Source organism: Eulemur rufifrons, chromosome 16 (genome assembly GCF_041146395.1).
Source record: "Eulemur rufifrons isolate Redbay chromosome 16, OSU_ERuf_1, whole genome shotgun sequence".
Taxonomy (NCBI): Eukaryota; Metazoa; Chordata; class Mammalia; order Primates; family Lemuridae; genus Eulemur; species Eulemur rufifrons.
The window spans coordinates 28,067,912-28,076,438 of NC_090998.1; positions in this window are offsets into that span (position 1 = coordinate 28,067,912).

The window sequence follows — 8,527 nt, forward strand, 5'->3', positions numbered from 1 at the left end:
TCATACTCTTGGTCCCTTCCGTCTTATTCCTTATTACAGGCCATGCTTTGTGTGATTATTTGATTACTGTCTGGCTCCCCTACTAGAAAGTAAAATCTGTAAGGGCACAAACCATGTCTGTTTTGACTCAACACTGGTTCCCCAGTGTCTACCACAGTGCTTGCCCATAGTAAGCACTCAAAGGTAAACATTCAGTATGTAAATATTCTCAACAATTTTCCTACTCATTGGGATCTAGACTGTACTGATCCTGACATTCCATATCTTTTCTCTATCAGCCAGCCCCCTTCTAACTGTACTGACTCCCACCCAGATTAGACTTTATGATCAAGCACTGCCACGGTTCCTTTCAAGTGTCTTAAATACCTCCTCCCTCTGTCCTCTTAATGCACCTCACTAGCAATACTTCGACCCTAGATGAAGCCAGTACTCTGCTTTCTCTTTTCTTACACCTGGGTAGCTTGCAACCAAGCCCTGGTGGAGAAATAAAACCAGGCAGATTGGTAGCAATCTAAGTTCATAGACTCCTGACGGTCTGGCAAAACTTAATGCCCTCCACACTGCCTAGCCATTAATTCTACTATATTCTGATGTAGAATTTCTGTCCTACTGTTTTTTGTTTTAATTTTTTAATTGTGAAATATATTATCAAATAAAATTGTGACTACAACACATATATAGCTTAATAATTATAAGCATCCATATATCTACCACTCTGTTTGAAAAATAGAACATCACCGGTACTCTTTTTTTTTTAACCAGAACTCACAAATACATTATTATCTTTATTTTTCTTAAGACACAGGGCTTCACTCTGTCACCCAGGCTGGAATTCAGTTGCATGATTGTAGTTCACTGCAGCCTCGAACTCCTGGGCTCAATCCATCCTCCTGCCTCAGCTTCCCCAGTAGCTGAGACTGTGGGCACATGCCACCACACCTGGCTAATTTTTGTATTTTTTTGTAGAGACAGGGTCTCCCTAGGTTGCTTAGGCTGGTCACAAACTCCTGGCCTCCTGCAATCCTTCAGCCTCCGCCTCTCAAAATGCTGGGATTACAGGTGTGAGCCACTGTGCCCAGCCATTGTCCGTACTTTTTTTTTTTTTTTTTCCCCTGTGCCAGATAAGTTTATTATAACAATAAGTAACTGTGAAAAACAAAAGAATTTTGCTGGTTGCCGCCTCGTCGGCACCTGTTTCACCCAGCAACAACTCTCATTTGTCTCCTTCTCCTCCTAGCCAGTAAATCTACTAATTTCTCCTTCTCTCTGTTGCCATCCCAGTCTGTTACCTATGGGTTATAAAGGATTCATTGTAGAAACTGCCCTCTATCCAAGGCGGGAACCACCTCCCGCTCCGGCGCTGAGTCACTGGTATTCTTTTAGCCCAGCTTATTGCCCAGATTGCCAGGTATATTTATTAACCACAGAACAGGGTCAAGGAGTGCCTTTGTTGGTCATTGTCCATACTTTTAAGGAAAGATGATCATATATAACTTTTTTTTTCTTTAACCCAGGACACTTTTGAGAATGAAAAGGTATATTAAATGGACAGATGACAAGAGGTGTAAACCAGGACTTTCCCAGACAAACTAATACACATGGTCACCGTAAAGATCACCTGTGTGCCTCCCTCAGATGGTATATTACCCTACTCTGAATTTTGTGTTATCTTATTTTTTGGTTTTTTAAGATATATATATATTCCTAAACCGAAACAATATATTGTTCTATTCTGCCTGTTCTTAAATTAAATCATACCATATATATTATTCTGAGGCTTGTTTCTTTCATGAAACAATGTTTTGAGATTCATTCATGTGATGTGAAGTATCTGTAATTCATTTAGTTCTTTCTGGTTTGTTCCATTGATGAATGTACCAGTTTACAATCGTACTGATTGCCATCAGACAGCTTTTAGTTAGAGACTATTATAAACAATGTTGCTAAGAATATTCTTGTATTGTCTCCTCATGCTCAAGTGCAAAACTTTGGGTTATGATCTAGGTGTAGAATAACTGGATTTTAAGTTATGTGCACGTTCAACTTTATTCTGTAATGCAAAACTATTTTACAAAGTGATTGCACCAATTCCCACCACTGTATGAAAGCTTTTATTATTCCACACTGTCACTAACACTTAATTTCATCAGATGAAAAGATTTTTTTGCAAATCTAGTGGCTAAGAAATGCTAACTAATAGTGTTTCTAATTTGCATTCCTTCATTTCTAGCAGGATGAACATTTTTTCATATTTTTATGGTTCCTGTCTATGAAATGCCTTTTGTCCATTTTTCTGTGTATTTAGTTTTCCTTTTTTATTTGTAGAAAATCTTTGTATATTCTGGATACTAGTCTTTCCAGTTGTATGATTTGCAGATATCTTCTTTTTGCTTGTTGCTTGTCTTTCACTTACTGTATGGTGTCTTTCAATATATAGATATTCTTAATTTAATGTGGTTCAATTTGTCAGTCCTGGCCAGGTGTGGTGGCTCACACCTATAATCCTAGCACTCTGGGAGGCCAAGGCCAGAAGATCACTTGAGGTCAGGAGTTTGAGACCAGCCTCAGCAAGAACAAGACCCTGTCTCTGCTAAAACTAGAGAGAAATTAGCCAGGCAACTAAAAATATAAAGAAGTAGCCTGGCATGGTGGTACACGCCTGTAGTCCCAGCTACTCGGGAGGCTGAGGCAGGAGGATCACCTGAGCCCAGGAGTTTGAGGTTGCTGTGAGCTAGGCTGACACCATGGCGCTCTGTCTAAAAAAAAAAAAAAAAAAAAAAAAAATTGTCAGTGCTTTCCTTTGTCAAGTGTTTTCTTACTTTAATGTCTTAAAATATTTTCCTATTTTGTCTTCTAAAAGTTTTATAATTTTGCCTTTCACATTTCAGGCTCTAATTTACCTGAAATTCATTTTCCGTTGTTGTTTCAGCACCATTTACTCAGGAGCCACTGGTTTCTCCACTGATCTGTGGTGGTGGTCCCTCCTAAGTCACGTCTCCATATGGACGTGGGACTTTATTCTGGGCTCTTGTTTATTCTGTTTCATTGACCCACTTTTTTTTTTTTAATTCCATGGTTAATATTAAACTTTAAAAACAAAGTATTTGTGCTTGGCCCTTTTACTCTTTCACAATACTTTTACTGTTTATCCATTTAAGCAGTTTTGTAACTTCGACAGTCTCACAGTTTGTTCTCGTTCACATTGACTGCAGAGTTTTGAAAGTGGTGTGAGGTACATGAGTAACCAAAGAATAGAGCTTGTTTGGTGAATCTTCATCCTCATCACGTTTCTGGACAACTGCATGTGGATATGGGATGAGACATTCCCTCTTGCTTAGGCCCAGACAGCTTTGTTGATCTTGGTGTCAACACACACATTTGGAGTCCCCATTGCCTAATGGCAAATTTCTGGGTCTCTTTGGGTGCCTGAGGGGCACATTTCTCGAAGCCCACTCCATGGATGTGCTTGCAAATGTTGATGGGGCTATCCTCTGGTCACCACACCATTGATGGCAGAACAGCCCTTTCTGTTCTTTCCAGCCTTCTTTGCTGAGCCACTCTGCCAAGCCCAAGTTGGAAAGAAAGATCATGAGGGATTCCATAATACTTTTAGAATCAGCTTGTCAAGTGATAAATCTTAGGCGATTTTGGAGATATTGATCCTTCCTATTCAAAAACAAGATATATCTCTCTACTTATTTAGGTTTTCTTTAATGTATCTCCATAAGGTTTTATGATTTTCTCCAAAAAGAATTTATATTTCTTTTATTAGATTAATTCCTAAGCACTTGAAATTTCCTGTAAAATATGTCTTTTTTGTGTGTATTTTCCCTCAATTTTTTATTATGAAAACCTTTCAAACACATAGAAAAATTAATACAATGAATTATCTATATGCCCTTCACCTAGATTCAATCACTGTTAATTTTGTTATGTTTGTCTTAACATCTGTCTATGTGTATGTAATTATTTTTGTATGTGGTCATTTTAACAAACTGCAAGTGGTGGAGTGAGTCATCATTTAAAACTAGAAAATCTGCCGGGCGCAGTGGCTCACGCCTGTAATCCTAGCACTCTGGGAGGCCGAGGCGGGTGGATCATTTGAGCTCAGGAGTTCGAGACCAGCCTGAGCAAGAGCAAGACCCTGTCTCTACTAAAAAAAATATAGAGAGAAATTATATGGACAGCTAAAATATATATAGAAAAAATTAGCCGGGCATGGTGGCGCATGCCTGTAGTCTCAGCTACTCGGGAGGCTGAGGCAGGAGGATTGCTTGAGCCCAGGAGTCTGAGGTTACTGTGAGCTAGGCTGGTGCCACGGCACTCTAGCTTGGGCAACAGAGCAAGACTCTGTCTCAAGAAAAACCCCCAAAAAACTAGAAAATCTAATTTTAGGGTCACAACAAGACATTCTAAGCATAGCATGCATTTTCTGACCAAGCGCTTGTTCACAATTGCCCATTTCTTACTCTCTGCTTCGTCTTTGATCAAACTTTCATCAGCCTTCTCTTTTTCCTACAGGCCCCTGAACTCCGCTTGCCCCCAAACCTGAGCAAGCAGACACAAAAAGGGTAACATGCCCCCTTTATCGGCTCCTCCTGGGAATCAGCTCTCCACAGCGAGCCCCTTTTCCTGCCAGACCCACTGGTCATGTCTCCTCCCTTATCTGTAACAGCTTCCCCTTACAAGGGGCCACTATGTCTGCTTCCTCTTCCGTACCCTGTAAAAGAAAGCCTTTTTCTGTTTGAGTTTGAGATGCTTGCAGACTTCTGAGATCAGAGTGCTCTCCCAATTGCAATAGTCTTTCTTTCGAGATAAAGTCTCTCCCTATCTAAGTTGGGATTTGTTTTTATTGAATACTTTCTTAACCCAGACCTGGAATTGCCCATGTTTCCAATTGAAAGGAAATTATTTCTTTTAGTGTATACTTTTTTATTCTCTCTCTTTCTGTGTGTGTACATGGGTGTGTGTATGTGTGAATGCTTTTTTATCTAACCATTTGAAAGTAAGTTGTAGATATCATGACACTTCACCTCTAAATATTATAACTCAGCATCCTAGTTCATGTGAAGTGGTATCTCTTTATGGTTTTGATTTGCATTTCGCTAAAGACTAATGATGTTGAGCATCTTTTCCTGTGCTTTCTGGCCATTTGTATATCTTCTTTGGAGAAATGTCCATTCAATTCTTTTGCCCATGCTTTAATTGGGTTGTTGTCTTTTTCATGGTTCTATTGTAAGTATTCTTGTTATTCTGGAAACAAGACCTTTATCAAAGATATATGATTTACAGATATTTTCCTCCATTCTCTAGGATGTCTTTTCACTTTCTTGATAATGTCTTTTGATGCATAAAAGCTTTAAATTTTGATAACGTCTAATTTATCTAACTTTTCTTTTGTTACTTGTGCTTTTCTTGTCATAATCTATGAATCCATTGCCAAATTTTGGGTCATGAAGATTCACCCCTATGTTTTCTTCTAAGTTTTTTAGTTTTAGCTCTTATATTTAGGTCATTGATCCGTTTTAAGTTAATTTTGTATATGGTATGAGGTAGGGATCCCATTTTGTTTTTTTGCATGTGGATGTCCAGCTGTCCCAGCACCATTGGTCGAGGAGACTATTTTTTCCCTATTGAATGGCCTTGATGCCTTTGTTGAAAATTAATTTGTCACAGATATATGGGTTATCTTTGTATTCTGAATTCTATTCCATTGGTCTATATGTCTATCTTTATGCCAGTACCACACTTTTATGATTACTGTAGCTTTGTAGTAAGTTTTGAAATTTGGAAGCATGAATTCCCTAACTTTGTTCTTCTTTTTAAATACTGTTTTAGCTATTCAGAGCCCTTTACAATTTCCTTTGAATTTTAGGATTAGCTTTTCCACATCTGCTAAAAAGGGCCGTGCATCTCTATTGTTCATAACTCATTGACCAGAACTATTAACTTGGTCCAATGCAATCCCAACGCAACCCCACCATGTGTCTGGAAAAAGAGTAGACTCATATATGAGTGAGCAGCACTAATAACTAACATAAGCATTATTCTGACTGTAACTTAACACTTAGTTTTATCATTTGTTGTTTAACACCCATCACCTTCACTATAATATTTGTCTCTGAGGGGGAATAACGGTGTCTTGGCTTCTTTACTGATTTATCTTGATTGTACATTGTTCAATTGTTCAATAAACATTTGTTAAATACATATTTCTTTTATTTAAGAAATGGCATTACCATAACTCCATATGAAGATAATCTGGTCTCTGAGATTTATCTCCTCATAGTTACTTTTCTAGGGATAATGAATAAACAAAGCAGAAGATTTCCAGTCAATATTTATGTTTTTGTATAGTATACATGCTTACCAGACATATCTGTTAGAGTGAGCATGGACATCTGTCTCTTGCCTTTAGAGTTCTCATTTGGGGATGATATGAAGAAGGTAGGGGATGTGGTCCCATCTGCAGTGAAGGAAAACATCACCAATTTACAGAGGAAATCAGGTAACAGAAGTGGGAGGAAAAAATAGAAACGGTATTTGCAAGAGTAGTTGCAAATTGTAATACTGGTCGAGTCCTTGGATTAGAAAGTACAGGTATCTGAAACTAGACCTGTTCCTGGAATTTCCAGTGTAAAAAAATCAACATATTTTCCTTGTAATTAAGCTGGTTTGACTGGGATTTCTGTTATTTGTAACTGAAAGAATACCAATAAATACAGATTCATACACCATGTGGGAAGTTCTTTGAAGTAGGCTTAAATGTATTTTATTGGCTGGGCGCGGTGGCTCACGCCTCTAATCCTAGCACTCTGGGAGGCCGAGGTGGGTGGATCATTTGAGCTCAGGAGTTCGGGACCAGCCTGAGCAAGAGCGAGACCCCGTCTCTACTAAAAATAGAAAGAAATTATATGGACAGCTAAAAATACATATAGAAAAAATTCACTAGGCATGGTGGCGCACCCCTATAGTCCCAGCTACTCGGAAGGCTGAGGGAGGAGGATCACTTGAGCCCAGGAGTTTGAGGTTGTGAGCTAGGCTGACGCCACAGCACTCTAGCCTGGGCAACAGAGTGAGACTCTGTCTCAAAAAAAAAAAAAAAAAAAATGTATTTTAACAACATACACATTAAACAAGACATTTGCATTCAGTAAAAGATTTGTAAAAAATTGAGCAAAATATAAGGGTTTATATTCGTCCACAGTTGACCAGTAAGAACAATGGCAATAATCTTGCAGAAGACTGAAGTGTTTTCCTGAGCCAGTGTTTTGGAGCAAACATCCTCTATCTTATCATCCAGACATTTAAGAAGAAAAAGTTAAATTATCTTTGGTATGCAGGAGGCATGGACCGCTTCAGAAGTTGGTCTTATCTCTTTACAAGTGTTATAAAAATGCCTACAATATTTTAAAAATTTTACAGTGGTTTTTACAAAAATTTATGGAGCAGATAGTATGCTTTGTATAATTCAATCAATATTGAATTAAGTTTTAAATATTAAAACTTATTTTAAAATATTGAAAATTAATTTGGGGCCCTACTTAACATCCACCTTTTTATTCCTTAGATCACTGGTTAAAGATTACCCTTCATTGACCAACCTTAAAAAAAAAAAAAAAAAAAAGATTACCCTTCATGACCCAACTGACATAACATATTTCACTTTCTTTTAGTGAGAAATTTTCTAACTAGCAGGACCTGACCCTTTCCGAAGTGGAAATTACTAAAACACAATATATTTCTGTGAGGAAAAAAATGTGGTTCTGATATAAAAGCCTTCTTTTCCTGAAACTGTAATTTCTTCTTAGTCTCTAAAAGGCATTTTAAGTAAGCTCACTGCAGAGCAAATAGCCATGAGTATGACTGAGACAGTGATGCACCATTTGCCACTCCTTGTAAGTACAATCCTTAAAAACAACCCCTAAATATATTACAATTTTCTTGGTAGCTTATGGCTGAACCGGGAGACATTAAACTACGTCTTTAGTGAAAAAGTCTTAACGAAGAGAGTTTACCAACCCAGAGCCATCCACTAGAGATTGGACAACAGATTTAAGACACGCAGTGGTGTAGCTTGAGGTCTTCTCAATACCAAAAAGGATATGGATTCCATCTTTTCCTGGATACTGTAGAACATGATATACAAAATGGCATCACTCTGGTTCAGAGCTCTCAAGTGGAGTTGGGAAGCTATTCTATAAAGGACTGCCTGCACCTCCTGCAAACTTGCAAAACAAAAACCAAAAACAGAAACTTGCCTTGAGCTTTAGAACCGGGTCAAACTGCAATGACCACAACATCCCAGAAAACAACGGAATTTTGCTGGTGCTGCAATTCCTGATTGAGAACAGCCAATAAACTATGGACTCATGTACTGGCCACCTGCCTGCACCAATGATAGTTCTTTAAAAAACTTGTGTAATCACCCTTAGCTTCGTTTTTACGTCTTTTGAAAACCCGTACTTCCCTCTCTTTCTTCGGAACACAATTTAGCTTCTAGCTGAATCTGTGTCTCCTGAATTGC